Source organism: Pongo pygmaeus, chromosome 6 (assembly GCF_028885625.2).
Source record: "Pongo pygmaeus isolate AG05252 chromosome 6, NHGRI_mPonPyg2-v2.0_pri, whole genome shotgun sequence".
Taxonomy (NCBI): Eukaryota; Metazoa; Chordata; class Mammalia; order Primates; family Hominidae; genus Pongo; species Pongo pygmaeus.
Genome location: NC_072379.2, coordinates 48,763,080 through 48,784,652, shown reverse-complemented (window position 1 = coordinate 48,784,652; position 21,573 = coordinate 48,763,080). Strand labels below are relative to the sequence as shown.

Below are 21,573 nucleotides of genomic sequence, written 5' to 3'. Positions count from 1 at the left end.
CCTTTCTCTGAAATCCCACAGCCTCTGCCTGTATCCCTCTCTTGTCCCTGAGTACTTCCTACTGCATCTGTTTAGACATTCTTGAACAGGCAGTGATCTAGATACCTAGGTTATGCCAGAGGTGCAAGTTTTAAACTCCGGACAAAAGAGTACACTGACTTGCTCGAGTAACAGCTTGCAGGTTTAATTTGTCACAGCCAAAGGGCTGGAGGTTTAGAAAACTCAGTCCTGTCTGTATGGTAAAAATACATGACAGATACCCTCAAAGTCAGGGGAGATAACTTCATTTCATAACAATTCAGGAATCTAAGTCCAGGGAGCACCTTTAGGATTTTAAAGTTGCTAGAAGCTTTGTAACTCTCCTTGGGTATTTGAGTTTCTCATCTCCTCTTACTTGATTAACAGGGAAATATGAAAATCCAAAAGGCAGATCCCAGGGAGACAGAATCTGCTCTAGAGAGAAGTCCTAAGGGGGAGAGTGGGTGGGGGCATCCCTGGGATACTGAGAAACTGGCTGGCCTTTGGTACACAGCAAGAGAGCAGCAATCAAATTCCCACCTGTGATCCCCTTGATAACAGTGACTATTCACCTCCATATCTCCTGGGCAGGCCTGAATCGGTGGTATATGGTATAGGGAGGAGGACCCAAGAATTAAGGGACTCAGGGTGTGTATGTCTGAGGGCTGGGTGGGTCAAGTAATAAAGAGGATGAAAGAAACAAAGACAAGTAGGGTAATAAAGTGATCAATGTTGCCTACTGAATATGGCTTTTGTTTGGACCATTGATGCTAGACTGATATTTACTCCTCACACCACCTTCCCCTCTGTTTCTCCAGGTAATACTTCAGGTCAAGAACACCAGGTCATGAATCAAAGGCCTTTTGTTTTTAAGCACACCTGATACCTGAAAGATGGGAAACAGTGGCTGCCCTTCTGGTGGCAATGCATGAGCAGATGGGGACAATAATTTTTAAAATAAGATAAATAAGATGCCTCTGAAGAACATTGTGTTTAGTTAGCTACTGCCAGCAAAATGCCACCTAATAAGTTTATCCCAAGACTCAATAGCACAAAAGAGCAATCATTTATCCTTATGGACCTGTGTATTGGCCGAGGGTCAGCCAGTTGATCAAGGCTGAGTTTGGTGGCTCTGCAGAGCTCGGCTGGGCCTGCTTCCATGTCTGGTGTCTGCTGACTCTAGCTGGGCTGTCCTGGATGATTTCACTTGCTTCATGTGTCTTCATCGTCCTCTTAAAACCAGGGGCTAGTCCAGCATGTTTTTCTCATGGTAATGATAGAGGCACAGAGGAATGTACAGAAACACCAACTCTTAATGCCATAGCCAGAAGCTAGCACATTGTGACTTCCACTTTGGTCTATGGGCCAAAGTAAGTCACCTGGCCAAACACAGGGTCAAGAGGGCCAGAAGTACAATATGCTCCTACAGTGGGAGAAACTGCAAAGTTATATGTCAGGAAATGTGCATATAGGCAGTGCATGAAGAATTGGGCAAATAGTGTCCCTAACACAAATATACACCATGTGTTATCAGTTAAGTTAAATACATATAAGAAAATTTAGATAAAATACCATTAGGTTCTGATGCTAATTTTTTATTGTTATTTTTTATTTTCTTAGAGATCTCATTATGTTACCCAGGCTGGTCTCAAATTCCTGGGCTCGAGCAATCCTTCTACCTTGGCCTCTCAAAGTGCTGCAATTACAGATATGAGCCACTGTGCCTGGCCTGGTGTTAATTTATAATGCTTTCCTATGAATAAACTGTTAAAACACTTTAGTCAATGTATCCAAATCTGATTGGTGTTATTCAGAATTATTTTGCTTCTCTGTGTATAGATTCTTCTAATTCTTTTCTGTGTTCCTCATGCTTCCAAAGCTATACTTGTCTGCCTTGAATGTTATTACTCAATTAAAATTCTCGGACTCTATATCTGCAATTGTTCTGCCACTTTAAAGATACCATGTCTTTAAAGTTGCTGTGAAAAAGCCTCCAGTTCATTCTGCAGAATACCCATCAGTTATATATTTACGTGACTGAGACGTTATTTCTCTCCTGTGTAATTTTAGTTGCCACATATTGAGAACCTTCTAATGGAAGAATCTACACTAAATCCTTTATATCTCTTTGTCATCTCTTTAAACCTTACAACAATACTGCAGTATTGATTGAGCAAGCCCCATTATGTAAACAAAACTGAACTCAGGAAGATTAAATACATTGCTTAAGGATGAAATGGTAATAAGATCAGAATTCACATAGTTTGGTTTGGCTATGAAGCCAATGGTTTTTCTACTATTTTTCACTTATCTTTTTTTTTTCATCATGTCCCCTCCTCTTACCCATATACTTGAGTTTTTAGATTTTTCTCTGAGATGTAGTAAAGAATGTTTGGGTGGCAAGTGTTAGTGCCATCTCTTTTTATTCTCTTGAGAGCCTGTGAGTGTGGAAACACCTGTTATTATTATCCTCTACAAAGCTGCAGGGACTAGTACTTTGAAGTGAAGAGATTTACAGGGACTGGGATGCAGACTCTGTATATTTTTCTCCTCTCTTATTTAAATTACTATGTTTAATCATGGTAATCAAAGGTGTGAGAGTCTACAGTTTTGCTACTGGAACTAGCCAGTGAACTTGGACCTAAAGGACTATATTTCTTTATACAGTTCTGGAAGAGTTTGGGAATAATAATAGCATGGGTGTTCTTCACATTGCAATAACATAGAAATAAGATGGCAGAGGATAGTTACTATGCAGCCATACAGCCCACTAGGTTCTAGAGTGTTAGGTTTATAAAAGGATTTTTGAATAACTTGGGACTCTTGTTACTAGTGGTTGTTTACCTAACTTCTTGGACAATTTAAGTTAAAGAATAACCCAAAAAGAAGTCAAACTAATTTCAATTTATCTAAATAACCTTGAAGAAAGCCAATTGAAATTTCTTCCCTTCCATTGTCCTCACTTTCCAATGAACATGTTTTACTGTAAAGATATGGTCCAAAAACATGTTTATTTTTCTTCATGTTGTTTTCATATGCCATTTGTGTAGCAAGCACTGTTACGCCATGGCAGTTACTTTGATGTGTGGAAACAGGATGTAAGCTATTATATTCTTTGCAATGGCTTCCCATTCATCTGTGTCTCAAGCATTAGGAGTTTCAAAAAATCCTATGAGTCCTGATTTGGGTTAGTTTTATCTTCATGAAAGTTAGAAAATGGCATTTCTTTTCTGGGTATTATTTGTCTTTATCCTGAATTCTGCAAAACATGTTATAACAAGAATTGTTGGCTATTAATATGTTACTGGTTTTAAAGTTTTTTATTTATTATTAACAAGAATTGTTGGCTATTGATATATGTTAGTGGTTTTTAAAGTTTTTTATTTATTATTTATCTTATTTGATTGTTTTTTAGAGACAGAGTCTCACTCTATTGCCCAGGCTGGAGTGCAGTGGCATGATCATAGCACACTGCAGCCTTGAACTCCTTAGGCTCGAGCACTTCACCTGCCTCAGCCTCCTGAGTATCTGGGACTATAGGTGTGAGCCACCAAACGTGTCTAATTCTTGTTTAAAATTTATTTCTGTAGAGACAGGATCTTACTATGTTGCCCAGGCCAGTCTGCAACTCCTGGCCTTGGGCAATCCTCCCACCTCGGCCTCCCAAAGTGCTGGGAACCACTGTGCCCAGTCTATTTTCTCCTTTAAATAGTGTTTTTTTTTTTCCTCCTTAAAAAAAAAAAAAACTTTAGATGAGGAGGAAAAGGAAAGGAAACAAATGATATTTATGGAGTGATTGTTCAGCATCCAGTCTTATGCTGGGTGCTTTACATAGTTTATCGCAATATTAATTCCATATTACAGATGAAGAAACAATGGCATTTTGATAATGCAAACTGCATAGATCTCTAATTTAGCTTTTTTTGGTTGTCAGGCTTTGATGGGTTCAAAACTTGATAGGAAATTTTGTTTGTTTCCTTTCATATTAAAACACAGTTCTTCTACCAGATTCCTAAAAGTCTGTGGCCAGCAGGTATTAGCATCAGGAGGTATTAGTTTAAATATTGACCTCTGTTATGTTAATAACATGGTGGCAGCATTTGTAGGCCGCCAATGCACACATTCTACTACCTAAAACAAGAGAATTTGCCTTTGCCCACCCTTCCTGAAATGAGTCCTGAAATTCATTCTGATTAAACCACCATAAGCCTTATGTGCAGCCCAAACTAGTAATTGTGATGAGGGGTGAGGCGGGGGTGAAATGCACTGCTCCATTTAACATAGCCCAAGTCAAGAATCCCATCCTTGGAGTTGAGACAGAGTCAACTTTTCAGAATGACGTGGATCTTGAAATGGAAGTGGCAGGCTTTGAGGAAGGCAGACAGACATGGGAGTCTGGGAGCCAGGCAAACCCAGCTGTTCACAACATCATTTATTCTTTCAAAAATGCATCTAGAGAGCACGCTTGCTAAGAACGGTGGGAGAAACTGACAAGAATTAGACATAGTTCCTGTCCAGGCTGCCTATAATTTATTATGGAGAGGGAGGAGCTAAATTAATAACTATAATCAAAACCTGAAATGCTGTGACATAAAAGTGGCAACTACCTATTAGAGTGAGAAGGAGAATTACTTTTTGGTACAAATAATGGAAAATTTTCAAAGGGGGTGAAAGATTTCTTAGAGCTAGAAGGGGTGCTTAGGAATTTTTTTAGCTCTGTGTGGTATGATGCTGAGAGAAACTGGGACATAGGGAGAGTAAGACTTGTTAGGGAATAAGATAGACAGAAAGATGAGGAGAGGTAATGCCCAGGGTTTTAGTAGAAAATATAGGGCTCCAAAGAACAAAAATTACCCAATTTCACTGTTTTACTTGGGATCAGTTTTTCCAATAAGTGTGGTCAAAAAATCAGAAGTGTGTGGACAAAAGTATAATTTCCTGTTGGCTGAAAAATGGTAACTTCTATATTCTTTGTTGAGTTAGCTGTTTGCTCAGGAAACCAGTGTATTGCAAAGTATATTTTCTGTCAGCTTATCTGATTCCTTCTTAAGAATTTCTATCTCTGAATAAAGTTTCAACTATATTTGTTTACTTATATCTCTTTTGCTTTAAAAGAAGACACAAAATACCTGAGCTTTCAGCTAAGTTTTCAACTCAAATTCTTTGTTTCTAAGTATTAAGGGGAGGGTTTTCCTTTACAGACTGGAGATGGATAAAGTGCCTGCCAAGGGGCTGAGGGTGTTGTGAGCATTTAAAAGGTCTCAGCTCTATGTAAGGCTCCCAGGAAGATAGGTGAGAGGTCCTTTATCTAAGAGCCTCAAATTTACATGATGGATATGATCGAAAGAGAATCAAGCCATGTCCAAACCATGGGTGCATCTGAGGACAGATAGGCCTTGCTAATTATGTGTGTCTTCTACTAAGGTGAAAATTTGCTTCATTTCCTAAATACATAATAGACACTATGAGGGAATGTGGTTCAGAAAATATGCATGAGGGCTTGCGAGAAGAAGAACGAAAAGCTGTTTTCAAATCTACAAAAGGAAAGCTCAGTTTCTTTCTTCTACATTTAAAGTAGGTGGCCTAAAACTGAACCAATAAAAGATAATTGCAAATATATTTCTTATTGAAATCTCCCTTCCCCCCAAAGGTTAAGAGGATTGAGGACATCTCTGAAAAAGGAGGAGTAGATAGTCAAAGTCTAGGTGGAGGTTGTGTATTTGCTGATTGATGCATTTCAGACCATAATGGAGAAGACCACTTTGTTCATTAACAAACGTTTCAATATCAGTGCCTGCCTTTTGTGGCTCATGCTGTCCATCCCTGACATTTTCTGCCCCCTCTTTCTTTCTCTCACCCCCCTCGTTGTGTACTAAATCCTTTCTGTCTTCAAGTGTCACTCCAAAACCAGCTTCCTGCATGAAGCCTTCCCAGATTCCCCCTTCTCCCAATTTGGCTTGTTCTCCCACAACAATGCTCTGATGCACTATCTTATTTTACCTTCATGAATTTCTACAACATGCATCTGTCTCCTTCACTAAATTATAAGTTCCTTGAGGGCAGGACTGCTCTTCTTTTACTGTGTGTCCCTCCTTCATTACTGAACAATCTTTATACATCTCTTGGGCAAACATATATATCTTAAATCTGATTGTTTACATTGCTCATAAGTATAATTGTTAAATATAATTGTGTGATAAATGTACCAGGAAGTGGATCCCCTGGTCCAATTGCCTTGCAAAGTATTCCTTCTTCTCTCTGGGCTGAAATAAGTCAATTATATTGAAAGTTAGAATTGTTAAAAAGTTTATAACTAGTAAGGGTGATTAGAAGCCCTAAATTCAGCAAATGTTCAGCAAAGTATTTGGTGTTTACTAGGTATCTAGTATCATGCTAGTGATGAACTAAATAGTCACTCTCAGCACCCTCATGGGGACTATAGTCTAGTGAAGAAAATGGTCAATTCATATGAGAATTAACAAATAGATTCACAGATAGACATTGTATAAGTGCTATAAAGAAATTAAACAGTTCCAGTGCTTTGAGAGGCTGATGTGAGAGGATCACTTGAGGCCAGGCATTCAAGGCCACCCGGGCAACATAACCAGACTCCATCTGTACAATAACTACAAAAATTAGCAGGCATGGTGGCGTGTGCCTGTAGTCCTAGCTACTCTAGCTACTTGAGAGGCTGTGACAGGAGTATTGCTTGATCCCAGGAGTTCGAGGCTACAGTGAGCTATGAAGCACTGCACTCCAGCCTGGGAAACAAAGTGAGACTCTGTCGGGAAGGAAGGAAGGAAGGAAGGAAGAAAGGAAGGAAGGGATTCAAGAAAAAAAGGTTTAGAGAAAATGTGGGTTAGAAAGTCATTTCTGCTGATGAGCTTGATTTAAGACAAATTGAGCTATCCTCATTTATGGAGATGCATGAAAAAGCCACTGGTTGGCAAAGGAAACAACATTTGCCCTGAGCATAAATGAGAGAGAAACTGATACCAGAGCCCTGTCTACATCCACTTAACAATTGCTCTTCTGAGATCACAAGGGTGATAGAGCCTATGTAGATCTCCCTGGCTCATTGAACCTTAACCAAGGGCTTCTGTTAGGCTTTGAATGCACACCAGTGACATAGAACTGAAGATGCAGTATCTTAAGCAGAGTTCACATTTGTAATACACTTTTATTTTAGGCTTCCCTGATAAGTTGTGTGTGTGTGTGTGTGTGTGTGTGTGTGTGTGTGTGTGTGTTGCAGGGTGAGGGATAGGGTTGGAGGGCATTATGGAGGCAAGAAGAATAAGCTTTCTTGCCTGTGCGTGAAGAGTTTCACCAGACGATTTCAGCTTTCTCCTGTGACCTGGGAAAGCTGTGATGTGGAGCATGGCCAGTTTATACTTAAAAATGTCCACACAGTTCTGGTTGGTTCTGCCATGCCAGAATCAAAGGTCGGGCCCGGAAAGAAATGCCTTTGGCTGCTTGGTAACCAGCACTATCACAAGCCAGTTGTGTTGATTGAGTCTAAGGTGGAAGTCTGTGTGAGTTATGAGAGGTGGTAAGATATGACTGCAAAAGCCAGGGCTTTGTCAGATCATACACTCTTGGGATTAGTCATCTTGTCTGACCATCAGATTCAGTGATAAGTTTTTGTATCTTGCAAGTTTTCAATTTGGCAAGAAGTTTCCCGATAAAGCTTGGATATCTGCATCTCTTCTTCCTTCATCCAGCACTGATGGTTAGTAGCTTCTTCTAACCATTCTAACGTGGATCTCATCTTGTATTTAATAATTGACAGATGGGTCCTCTCCCATCTTATATGGAGGATCAAAATGATTCTAGCAACTTAGTTCCTTTCCTCAAAAATATTGACACTCACCTTTGCCACATGCGTCTGTGAATTATGAGTTATTGTTGTAAGGGACTAAACTGTCTAATCTTAGAGTTTGCCTTGGCCATATTTAGAATGTACAGTTCATAGGCAGCTGAGCAGAAAACCAGAAAAAGGGGGCTGAGAATTAGGTGAGAAACTGAGGAAATGAGTGAAATTAGTGATTCTCCACCCAGTCAGGAATTTTTTTTTGAAAAACATTCCTTCAACTCCTGTGAGATACAGCAGGGAATGAGCTTATTGGAAGAGATGAGGGAATGAGAGTGTGAGGCGGAGCTTGAATCCTTCCAGAGATCCCATTAGAAATAAGGCAAGGATGGGGGAGCCAGGGCAGCCCTTGGAAATGGGGAGAAGCAGGAATAATGGGGAAAGCAGCCCCCAGAGAGTGTCAGGGCCAGCCTGGAACCAGCCTCTGAAGGGGTGACTAGTCTTGGAGGGTTACTGGTCAAAGAGGAACATCTAAACTACTGCCAGGGCAATGACATGAAAGAAAAGGGTTCCAGGGTGTGGGGAGATTGATGGGGTTCAGGAAGGCTTGGGACTCAGCAGGGTCTGGGAGGTGAACCAGGAGTTGGGCAGAAGGCAGGCAGAGAAAAGGTGTGCCATGACTCAAGCCTGGCACTTCCAAAAGAGGGCCTGCCCCAGGCACTCATCCTGGGTTCGCAGGGCACAGGGCAGCAGGCACTTAGAGATACCAGACCCTGGTGCCCATCAGTGACTTTACATGGCCCACCTTGGGCTAGGTCTTCCTGGAGCTGAGCATGTGAGTTGAGCGCACCATAATAATCTCTGAGTGTAGTTTCCAATTTCAACAAAAGCAGAGAGTTAAGTACTTAAGAGTTCAAAAAGGAAAAGAAATTAGGCTGGCACCACGGCTCACGCCTGTAATCCCAGCACTTTGGGAGGCCAAAGCAGGTGGATCACAAGGTCAGGAGATCGAGACCATCCTGGCTAACACGGTGAAACCCCTTCTTTACTAAAATACAAAAAAATTAGCCAGGCATGGTGGCAAGCACCTGTACGCCCAGCTACTCAGGAGGCTGAGGCAGGAGAATGGCGTGAACCCGGGAGGCGGAACTTGCAGTGAGCCGAGATTGCGCCACTGCACTCCAGGCTGGGCAAAAGCGAGACTCCGTCTCAAAAAAAAAAAAAAAAAAAAAAAAGAGGAATTAAGAAAAGGGTTCAGAACCTTCTCTGGGATAAATTAAATTTGGGGAATTAAATTTTTAGTACAATTTTATTTTTCTCTTACATTGCAATCTGATGAACTGCTTTTCTTTTTTTTTTCAGTGAATCTTTTTCTTTCTTTTTTTTTTTTTTTTTTTTTACATTTATTGGCTTTAGAGAACTTGAGTAGGCCTGTTTTAATTACTTCTCCAAGTCCTCTTCTAGTATTCTAATTAACTGCTTTTCAATACCCTGATAATTGGTCATAGAGATACAAACAATACAGTTGAAAAACAAGGACCGATTGTCTAGGGGAATCCACAGCTCCGAAGGAGAGCAGAGATGGAGCAGTGAAGAAATGTCACTTTTTCTCTTTTTTCATAGGAAAGGGACTTCTGTGTTGCTGTGACCCTGTGATGTGCTGCAGAACATTTAGGCTTCAGAGTCCAACAGCCTGGGTCTCCAATTTCAGGGCTGTCATTTGTTAGTTGAGTGAACCCAGAAAGTTGCTTAACTTTTCCGAGCTTCAGTTCTTCAACTAATATTTGGAATAAAAGTACCCTTGTCCTGGATTTCTTGGGAGGATTACAAGTAGCATATAAGAAATTTCCATCTTAGTGCCAGGAACTGAAGAGGCACTCAGGACCTGGTGGTGAAAGTTATCAATACATTATGCTACGATAGATGTGCCCATTATTGGTGAAAAGGCATAAACCTAGAGGTACCTGGGGCTAAAGACAGAATAAGGGTGATCTTGGACAGATTGGCCTGGTTAATGTCTCAGTAGCTTTGATTTAAGAAAGGTCTTCTCTGAACGGCTTTCACTTTGGTGGTGTGGTGTTTTCCATCCATAGATGTTGGTTACTTCTACAGATGAAATGCCCGTTAGAAACATGCCCAACATGTCCTAAAATTATTTTCCATTCTTGGTCCTCCCTAGATTTTTTGTTGGCGTGGCAGCTGAGCTTGTTGGCAGATTATTTTGGGCTCCAAGACAAAGGTTGACAATTTCTCCATGTCTCTGTTTGGGTGTGAAGTGGAGATACAATTTTTAGAACTTCTGGGAGAGTCTTCTCTCACTGTCAGCCTAGACTGCTGAGGCCTGAAAGTATGGTGTCTGTCTCAGGGGGCAATGGGTTACTTGAAGGTTGTATTTTAACCACAGCCTTTTTTGTCTTGTTTATTTCAGAATTTTGCCTACAAGTATATTTAACCTACAGTGAATAAAGATTGATGGTTGATTGAAGTCATCTGGATAACATATTGGAAAACTTCTTGACAGGAATAGTTTAAATTAGAAAGCAGAAATAAACTTTTGACTTTAAGGAAATATTTCATGTCTGTCAACATAAAGCAACTTGGCACTATCAATCTATATCCACAAATACTTTCATGTCATATGACCAACTTTTTTATTGGACACCACCTTCTGGAAAAATCTAAAATATGTAAAACACTAAACTCACAAAAGTGATTGTCCTAGAGTTATTTATAACAATAAGTTAGAAACATAACATCATTGAAAATTTGATTAAATCACTTTGGAGACATCCACTTGATGAGATGTTATACGGTCGTATAAAAGTGCACGGAAACAGGTCAGGCATGCTGGCTTGCATCTGCAGTCCCAGCTACTTGGGAGGTTGAGGCAGGAGGATGACTTGAGGCCAGGAGCTTGAGACCAGCCTAAGTACTATAGTGAGGTTCTCTCTCTTAAAAACAAAACAAAACAAACAAACAAACAAAAAAAACAGGCACAGTAGCTCATGCCTCTAATCCCAGCACTTTGGGAGGCCAAGGTGGGCGGATCACTTGAGGTCAGGAGTTTGAGACTAGCCTGGCCAACATGGTGAAACCCCGTCTCTACTAAAAATACAAAAATTAGCTGAGCATGATTGCAGGTGCCTGTAATCCCAGCTGCTTGGGAGGTTGATGCAGGAGAATTGTTTGAACCCAGGAGGCGGAGGTTGCAGTGAGCCAACATTATGCCACTGCACTCCAGCCTGGGCGACAGAGCCAGACTCCATCTCAAAAAAAAAAAAAAAGTTCAGAAACTCCAAGGCTAAGTACTTTGGTATTATACATTACTAGCAAAAAATATGGTTTGAAAATTGAGGTGCAATATTATCACTATCTAACAATCTAACACAGATGCATAGAAAGATATTAGCAGAAAATACACTAATATTTTAAAAAGTAGAAAAATTCTGTTCTTCTAATTTTTCTTTTTCCTTTCTTTCTTTCCTTCCTCCTTTTCTTTCTTTCTTTTTTTTTTTTTTTTTGACAGAGTCTCAGTCTGTTGCCTGGGCTGGAGTACAGTAGCATGATCTTGGCTCATTACAACCTCTGTCTCCCGGGTTCAAGTGATTCTCTTGCCTCAGCATCCTGAGTAGCTGGGACTACAGGAGTGTGCTACCACACCTGGCTAATTTTTGTATTTTTAGTAGAGATGGGGTTTCACCGTGTTGGCCATGCTCATCTTGAGCTCCTAACCTCAGGTGATCCACCCACCTCGGTGTATTGGCATGAACCACCGTGCCTGGCCTGAGTCCAGAAATGCCTAATTTTTCTTTAGTGCCTTTTAGTTGCCTCTTTTTTTATTAATATAAAAAAATCCCAGAAACACCGAGAAAATAAAAAGAAATAAAACCCTAGAAGTTACTAGGAAGAAAAAAAAAAGTGAATGGCATGGAAGATGAGCAAGCAGATAGTGAAATGCCTGAAGTGGACATGGTGAGGGAGGGAAGAAACTATGATACAGGGTGAAGCACAGAGTGAATCCTGTGAAATGATGATGTGAAAAGCAGCCTCCTTTAGTGATGTCCTGTTCTTGCTCTGTCACGTTTTAGTGCTTCATGGGCCATAAGGAGGCTTGGAGGCAAGGAAGTTACCAGCATTGTTGGATACCACGTTTTGCATGTCTGAAGGCCTCGTCCCTTACATGTCCGTATAGACATGTTTCTCTGTCTTTTGAGGTTGGGTGGATTAAGTAGGCCAGATGGTGTGTCAAAGGTGGCAACAAGGCTGTGGTAGCACTGGACACTCAGGAATTCCAGGAACACAGTCCCCCAGATTTAACAGTTTCTGAGAATAAAGCACAGTTCCTGGACAATGAAAGATTTCTTTGAAGCAAAATTTCTGGTAAGGAGATGGACATTCACGAAGATCAGAATTCATAGCACATTTCAATATCTGCAGACCTACAGATCTATGCAAGGCTCTCCCTGGGAATGGAAAGAACTCACTGACAGTTCCTTATTTTGGAGAACATGGGTGGCAGCAGGGACGCCCTAGGTGCCTTGCAGAGCAGTGTGGCTCACTCTACACAGACACAAAGCCTCTGAGTTTCAGCTCCCACTTCCCTTGTAGGTAACCAGAACTTGCATCCTCGCCTGTTAGAGATTCAGCAGCAATGGTGAACTCCTCAAGTGAGGAGAGAAAAGATAGCTCAAATCCAGAAGTCTGCTCTTTGGTGAAAAATGATGTCTTTGATGAGTGAGGCTGCAGATCTAACTTTACTTGAAACTGCCTAAAAAATGTATATACACATATTTTTTTGCTATTAAAAAAACCATAGAAAACCCAAGAGAGTCCTTTCAAACTTCAGAAATAGGATGTACAGAGGAGGAGGACTGTGAGAGAGAGTTCTAATATGAACAAAGCAGGGGGCAATTTTTATATGTTACTTAGGCATATAACCTTCTCCAGTGAATTTCTTTAGAGTTGATATTCTTTTTTATTGTTTCCCACACTGCTTCAGATATTTTCAGACAGATTTTTTTGGTTTTGGTTTTTTAGCTACACTGAGCTTGTCCTTAATGTGGGAGCTGCCATCCCAGAATCTTTTCTCAATATATTTTGGATGAACTGCTGCTTGAGTTTCCCTGAGTGAGTGATTAAAGTGACTGTTCCTGTTTGTTTTCTGCAAACACAACAAAATATAATTCGTTCTAAGGAGAGCTCAAAGGAAGGAAGCCATTTGTCTGCTGACAACCTTTTCTCAGAACAACCTGTGATGCCTCTTCTAGCTGGGGCTGGACATCCATCCTGGCTCCCAACTGGTGTCCTTGAGGTGGGGCCTGTGGGGCTGGACTTAAAGCATAGTTCTGTTGATTAGAAGCTGCCGCCTGTCCCGCTGGGCCTCTGGAGTCTGCCTTTAGTAGTGCTGTGTCACAGGAATAGTCCCAGACTGAGACACAGAACCTGGAATTTAGCCAGTGACAAGCTGTGCTAGCTTTCAAAAGTCGCTATATGGGCATCGGTGTCTTCCTTAGTTTAATGGGTGCACTGGATGCTATAATCTCTAGGTTTCACTCTGACACTAAGAATTCGTGATTTTTTCTTCTGATTCCTGGTCCAAGGGTTCCTTCTCTCTTGGAGATAGAGACACCATGGCCACTCTCATGGATCTTTTCTTCTTGGAAGCAGGGGTGAACATAGAGAATGACAAAGAAAAGTGAGATGACAGTGATTAGTGCTATGAAGAACATGGCTTGGGTAGGGCTGATTCCTTGTATTGAGTGGTCAAGAATCAAGAAGCTGAATCTGCAGTCCCATCTGTTCAAGGTACAGCAGAAAGAAGTGAAGCCAGGGATGGAGCGGGGAGCAAGGAGGAATGAGCGGCCACATCAGAGGGACCAGGCCTGCGATCTTGAGCAGGGTGAGGCACCCAGGGTTCCTGGTTCCTGGCATGGCATCCTCCTAGCCCTCTAACCAGGGAGTTTCCTGCTCTGCCCTCGATATGAATGAATGAAGGCAGTCACCAGCAGCATTGATTCTCTGTCAATAATTCTCCCCCTCCTCCCTCATCCCCAAGGCTCAGCTCAGATGCAGTTTCTTTCTCTCTTTTTTTTTCACAGTGGCTTTACTGAAATATAATTCACCAACTATAAAAGTCATTTTTTTTTTCAAAGGACAACTTTATGGTTGGTGAACCACAATTCAATGGTTTTTAGTATAGTCACAGAGTGATAGACAAAATTTCTCCTTTTTGTAGGTGGAAGAAGGAACAAATTATAAATTGTGTGATTTCAGATGTCCGGACTTTTCATTCTTTTATTTTAAAATATGTCTATTTACCATGTTTGCTTTGTTTTTTTTTTCCTTCCTGCCTCTGTTACTCTATTACTGTGTTCCATTTTTCCTTCTCATAATTTGCAAGCCATACATGCAACTTTGGTTCACTAATTGATTGCTCTTAAGTTTTCATCAAGAAGTTATATTCATTTTTTTTTGTTTCTCTACCCTTAAACAGTACCTTTAACCTCCTCCCCACCAAAAAATATTGAGATATTCACATACAATTTCTCTGTTTTATTTCCCTCACTGCCACCATGTGGAAACCAATGGATGTTTTAATTTGGTATGATCATGAGCATTTTAGGTTTAAAATGTGTTTCACTGCATTTTGACTGTAGGAAGTGAGGTCAAAGGACAGAGAGTGGGGAGGAGGGATCACATCCTGTAAGGCCTTCCAGACCATTTCCAAATCTTGATTTGACTCTGAGAAAGGTGAGAAGCCATTGGAGGATTGAGAGAAGAAGAATGACATCTTCTAATTTACATTCTGAAAGATTATTCTGGTTGCTGAGTTGGGAATAGGGGAGTTAGGAGTAAAAAACGGGAGAATTCATGGGCTTGCTGTAATAATCCCATTAAGAGTTAATATGGCTGAATCCCAGTTGTTGCAATGTAGGCAATGAAGAGTCGACCAACTCTATGTTTATTTTATGTAATTTTTCATAATTTTTAAATTTAGAAATAATTTTATACAAAACATTTACAATGTTATAAGAATGATATAAAGAGCTCCAATATAACCTTCACCCAGATTCCCCAATTGTAATCTTTTCCACATTGGTTTTTCTCTTTTTGTACATACATATTGTAATTTTTTGGATTGATTTGATAATAAATAGAAAGCATGCTGCCTTTATCCATATACTATGCGGTGTGTATTTTATAAGAACAGGATATTCTCTTACACAACCACATACAATGGTCAAGATCAGGAAAATAACATTGATACAATTCTATTATTTAATCTGAAGACTGTGTTAATATTTGGCCAATTATACCAGTAATATCCTTTATAGAAAAAATCTGGCCCATGGACTCTATGTGGACTAATGTGAGAGACAGGGAATAGGAGTTGCTGAAGGAGTGGAGGTGAATTATGGGAGAAAAAGAGGAATTAGGGATAACTGTAAGATTTTTCACTTATGCAAGTAGAAAATAGAGTTAGTATTACCAGTGAAACTGCGAGGACTTTGCAAGGAAGAAGTTTATGTGTATGTCTGGGGCACAGGAGTTCAGCCTTGGATATACTAAGTTTGAGATGTTTATTACACATCGAAGTGGATATGCGAATTTGCTCTTTGTGATTTGAAATAACATCTTTATGTGTCTAAATATGAGTCTTTTCTAGTAGTTTAGCTCAGCGCTGGGTGGGACCTTTCAACATAAAGATTTTATCTTTTCTATGTGTAGAAAATGTCCTTTAATTATTTGTCTGAGCATTTCATTCTCTTTTGCTGTCTCCAGATGATGTTGGAACTTCTATTAATAGTTTTGTTCTAGGGGTTTTTTAGCTTTTCTTTTAAATCTTCCATCTCTTGACCTTTTTTGGTTCTATCTGTGGGAGTCTTCTCAACCTTCTTACAAGCTCATTGATTGTGTGGTCTGGTATATTTTAATTAAAATAACAACTCTGAGTCTTATTTCACACCATTCTCTCCTCTCCAAGGACATTTTAAAGTTACTTTTTTCCACTTTGCCCTCTTAGCAAACCAATCCATCTGTTAGTTCTTTTGTCTGGGAAATTTGGTATCCATTTAATGTGTCATTAGCTCTCCTAAAATGTCCAGTGATTGTTCTTTGTCTTTTTACTGTTGAATGTGGATGAAGTTACCTGAAGCATGTACTTTTCTTTTCCAAGCCCAGACTCTTCAATTTTTGTTTAATTTGGGGGCAAGCTCTCCTAGGTGGGTGTCATCTTGCTCCAATCTTTATAATATTTAAACTTGAATAACCCTTCTCCAACTATCCATTCTGTTGCCAAAACAAGCTTTCAAAACTGAAATATTAAGATGTCATTTGGTATTCTAAAATTCCCTGCATCCCTCATAATTTTCAGAATAAAATGGAAAATCCTTAGAGTGGCAACATGCCGTAAATATGGAAACCCTCATCTACAGATTCTCACCCACATTCTCCTAATGTGTCAAATGTTCCAGGTACATCAAACTATTGGTAATTCCCCTAATGTGCATCCAAGCCTTTGCCCAGAATCTTCTCTTTCCCTGGAGTGCTTTATTTCCTCCTCTCTACATCTAGAACTTCAATGCATCCTTCAAGATCCAGTAACTGCTACATATCTGTACCCAAGCATCTTTTACTTTATTTTGATGCCTTCATCCTCAAGTACCTCTTAAATAACTACTGCTCTTTCTGAATTCTTGCAGCATTTTTCACGTACCCGTAGGTGTTTCTGTAAATAATTGATGTGCCTCTTTCTTTCCTACCAAACAGAAGGAGATTTAAATGCGGTGATGTGTTTTATTCATTTCAGAATCTTTGCTACCTACTGTACAGTAGACACTTAGAGTGATATCACTTGTTTAATAAATGAAGTGAGAAATCCCAAAGTAGGTTATACTTGTTTGTCTGCTTTAAAATGGTGCAGGGAGGGGTTCTGGTGACTAAGGTCTACACGCTAATGAGCATTTGGATTATTTAATGTTATTTTGCAGGGTTCTGCAAATTGTGTAGGACTCTCATTTTGTAGGCTGGTCTCTGATGTTGGCTCTACCATAGGTTTCTTATAAAACAGCCACAGAAACCACTTCCATATCTCACTTTTGACATTGACGTAGTCCTCAGGCCATGGACAATGACCACTGAGATCCAAGCAAGGCTGTGGGCCAGGCTTTGGGAAGGGGGTTGGTAAGATACAAGGGAATAGCCACCAGCCAGGCCTCAGGCAGACCTGAGGAGCTCTCTTCTGTGTGGGATGAGATCAGATCAGAATCATAAGAGAATCATGCAGGCAGGATGGGAGAATCCTGGTGCACCAGGATAGGGGAGAGGCTTGTTTACAGCTACAAATACCAGCAAGACCTGGCCTGGTATGTCAGGTCAGCTAATATGTCAGTTTCCACAGCTCCCATAGACAATGTGATTCCAGGGAAAGTTTTTAAAAAGAGAAGTGAAATCATTGATGATGCAATTTGGACTTCATTCTAGTTGTTTAGCTGTACATTTGGGGCCTAGAGAAACAAGAAACAAGCTGGAGGTATGAAAGAGAACATTCCAAGAATGACAGGTAAGTCTGAGTCACAGCTCAAGGCTGAAAGAAGGGGGTTAGAGAGGAGGTGTCCCTTGAAATAGAAGCTGAGGCCAGCTTGCAAAGGGCTTACATGTCATGGTAGGAACTCAGAGTTTTTTCTTTTCTCTAACAGTAACCAAAGAAGGATTTTAAGCAGAGACATGATACAGGGCAGGGGAAAATCAGAGTTTGAGGCCAGGCTTCATGATGACCTTCAAGGTCAATCACAGAGGTAAAGAGGGGATCCTCATGTGGGACAAGGAGGTCCACAGCCAGCCAGAGAGGCAGCCCTGCCCCCTGAGAGAGCTGGCTCTGGGTTTGCAGTTTATTTCTGGGATCCTGATGTCAGTTGTTGGTCTAGATCCAAATGTGGCCATATCCAAAAAATGTTTAATCCAGTCAAGGCACTTTTTCACCATTATTTCACCCATTCAGTTAACAACTCATGACCACTATTTAAAAAATATATGCCAGTTTTGAAAGAAATTCAAAGTTAAAAACAAGTCCACAAATGACCAAAATAATTAAAACAGATAAATTAATAAGACAACAAAGGAAGGACTGAAAGTCACCTGTAAAGCTTTTTGAGAAAGCAGCTGAGAATGTCCCGGGGGCCTGAAGGGCTTGAAAGAAAACGCAGTCTGTGTTTACACCTCAAAGATGTGCAAGACTGTGTGAGTGGGGGTAATATTTTGGAAAGAGAAAACGCAATGAAAATATATAGGTGAAATATCTAAGTAGCATCAACAAATAACTGTTGTTAATGTTGTTTAAAAAAAAATTCCCTGGCTTCTTGTATTTGGAATGGATTGTCTCCGTGGAAGCAGAAACTACCTCTGTCTTACCTTCTTTCAGGTTTTCCTGGGATCAGCTGCACTCCTTAGCAAAAGTATATTGGACAATCAACTGAGAAGTAACTGAGACATTTGAATCATTTCTAGGTGTAAAGAAAGACCAGAGCCAAGGAAAATATTACGGTCAGTTCAATGCCTAAGTATAACACCAGCATCACTAGCTGGGACCCTCAGAACCTACTCTCCTATTTTCCCTTCATCTTCTTCTCTTCTTTCTTTTTCTTATTCCTTTTCTTTGTTTCCCCCCTTCTTTCTCTTCTCTCTTTTCCTCCCTCACTTTCTTGATCTCTCATTCTGTTTCATGAATTCTTTGAATCATTACAGAAGTACTTGACACATACTATGTCCCAAATTCTGAGCTAGGGTACGTGCTATATTTTTCTACAAAATTAAGTGTGAGGTGGATCTTTAAATAATAATAACAAGTGTGTCTCAACAGTCTATCCTGGGCACCTTGTAAGCTTCAGTTGTTTTCTCTTCAAAGTGCCTGTGTCCCAAAGCTCAGGACAAATTTCAGAACCTGAACCTGAATATTAAGAAATCTAAACATATATCATCTAAAGCTGGCATCCAGGAAAACAGAGCTTTTCATTTGATCAGAGACTGCATATTTCTTACCTGCAAGTGTTTGTTTTAACCACACTTGGCAGGTTCTGTATATAACACACGTCAAAGCCATCAGTCGCACTTGTTTTTGTGACTGCGGGTGCTGGCTTGCTTGTTCCAGGGTCCCAGGGCCCGGCCATGGCCATGATGTTTGTCTCTCAGGCTTGTCTGTCTCATACCTGGCAGGCCCACTGCTTCACAGCTCACTGTGTCTCTCAGACATTCTCTTGGCTTTCCCACAGTCTCAGGGACTGTTCTAAATAGCAAGCTAATATTCTGAAGTGAGGCATTGGAAGCATTTCTGAGCAGCATTTATTATTTTTGTATGTGCTCAATTTTTTAGCAATGAAGACATTTCCTTTCAAGGTTGTTAAGCTTTGAACTTTCATTTTGTGAAAAGGCTCGAAATTTCCTTCATTCTTTGTGGGCATCCAACTCTAACAGACACATAAATTAATAGACTAGGAAATATTTAACGGTCTAAGTTCAAACAAATATGTTTATTTTGGCTGAATTGATGTTGCTATTAATTGCTGTTGAAATAAACCACTGTACAAAGAAATATGCCCTGGAGGATAAATGTGACACTGCTAAAATTAAAACTCAAATGAGAATTATCTGCAGATTTTAGTGTTTCAAATTCAATTTGGAGAATTCAGTTCTTTAATGTAATACTGATAAAATCATGTTATTGATCCTGCATACTCATCTCTTCTCAGGGATTAGAGAACAGGCTGTTACGAGTATGTAGCAATCCCCCTTGTACCTGCGTATGTGGGGAGGTGATTGTCCAGCTCTGCTGGTCGCGCACTGGATGTAGTCATGGCTGCAAGCAAGTCATGCACATGGAGAACGAGGTGTCTCTGTGAAAGAAATGTAGAGAGAAAATTTTAGGTCAACTAATTAAAAATTCCCATCAGTCTCTAGAACAGCATCCCATATGCAAAGGAATACTCTGTCGCCCAGGCTGCAGTGCAATGGCAGGATCTCGGCTCACTGCAAGCTCCGCCTCCCGGGTTCACGCCATTCTCCTGCCTCAGTCTCCCGAGTAGCTGGGACTAGAGGCGCCCGCCACAACGCCCGGCTAATTTTTTTTTTTTTCTTTTTTTTTTTTGTATTTTTGGTAGAGACGGGGTTTCACCGAGTTAGCCAGGATGGTCTCAATCTCCTGACCTCGTGATCCGCCCGCCTCGGCCTCCCAAACTGCGGGGATTACAGGCGCAAAGGAATACTTCTTATACAGATATATAATTTTTTTGTCCCACTAGGAAAAAATTGTGCCCCAATCCGTTTCTGTCCCTTCTTACTAAATGTGAATCTTGAAAGCGTTTATTGCTTCATGGTCTTCCTCCATTTGGCCCCATCCTAGTTCTTGCTTTGCTTTTAGATGCTGGGGAGCCATCTTGGGAGAAGCGTGCCCATTACATGAGATGAAGTGGTCTTCAAGGGGACAATAAGGGAGTAAGTGCCTTGTAGAAAGAAGCAAAGTAAAGAGGAAGAGAGGTTTCTTTGTTTGTTTTTTATTTTTTATTTTTATTTATTTATTTATTTATTTTTTATTTTTATTATACTTTAAGTTCTAGGGTACATGTGCACAACGTGCAGGAAGAACTTTCAAACTTCTCCTTTTCTTTCTTTCTTTTTTTTTTTTTTTTTGAGATGGAGTCTCACTCTGTCACCCAGTCTGGAGTGCAGTGGCGTGATCTCGGCTCACTGCAACCTGTTTCTCTTTTTGTTATTAGGTTGTTGCAAAAGTAATTGCGGTTTTTGCCATTGCTTTGAATGGCAAAAACCGCAATTACTTTTGCAACAACCTATTACCTAGGCTAGAGTCAGAGCCCCTCACCTTGAGAGTGATGAGTTGCGAGAGTCTGCCCCCAGCAGGCAGATTGAGAGAGTGCATGGTTTAGCGGAAGGATAATTTTAGCTACAGTCCATGGACAGAATGGAGATGTTGCAATTTGATGCAGATCATCTGAAAGTCTTGTGCAATATCCTGATTAAGTGTGGACAGAGCACCATAAAAAAGGAATTTGGAAGTTGGAAACATGCTGGGTTCAGGCAGACATAAAAGGCAGCATCTGGAAAACCTATCAGGACTCAATTTCAGGACAAGTGATCATAGGTAGGTGGGATCATGGAACTTGAGCTCAAGGTTACACTATAGGAACAATAAATAGGTTATGAAGATAATGAGCACGTAAACAGCACCACCAAGGAGTCTCAGTAATAGATTTGTAACAAAGGAGCAGAGCAGAACTCTTTATAAGAGCTAGATGGTCATAAGGAGAGGGTTGGCACAGCAGTGGTTCATGCAGAATCTCCTGAGATGCAGATAAACCTTTTCTGATTGGGAGAAGGTTATTCCAAAACTTGAGGTGGAGATGTAGTCACAGGAAAGTAGCAAGAATATATGGGGGAGCTGAGACATGAAGAGGCATTTCCTAGAAGGGAAAATTAGGCTTTAAAGTCAGGCAGATGGGTTTGCCTGGGAAACAATCAAGAGCGCTGAGTCTGAGCCAGGGAGCTGGTGGGGAGTGAGCCAAAGTGTGTCAGGTAAGGCAGAGAACCAAAACCAGATATCAGGTGACAAGTCAAGAATGAGTAACATAGAGTACATGGATAGGTCTGGGCAGGGCTGGGAAGATATGGACTTGGCTCTATGTGCTTGGCTAGCTAAATGTTTTGCAGCTGTATCTACAGGTGCTTTTATTATCATG

General features: G+C 40.5%; 1 protein-coding gene across 6 annotated transcripts in view; it reads left to right on the top strand.

Moving 5' to 3' along the window:
• The window catches only part of GPR141 (G protein-coupled receptor 141), a 228,263-nt gene that overhangs the window by 196,388 nt on the left and 10,302 nt on the right, over positions 1 to 21,573 (top strand). The window contains exons 1-3 of one of the 6 annotated variants that reach the window (XM_063667383.1): positions 17,125 to 17,390; positions 18,249 to 18,370; positions 20,241 to 20,314. The exons of 1 other annotated variant lie outside the window; for it this stretch is intronic. The gene's annotated coding sequence lies outside the window, so the exon portion shown is untranslated. Of the gene's footprint in view, positions 1 to 17,124; positions 17,391 to 17,554; positions 17,626 to 18,248; positions 18,371 to 20,240; positions 20,315 to 21,573 lie in introns of those variants that run through there. 4 more of the 6 variants (XM_054495680.1, XM_063667382.1, XM_054495681.1 and 1 more) reach the window with 4 other exon arrangements.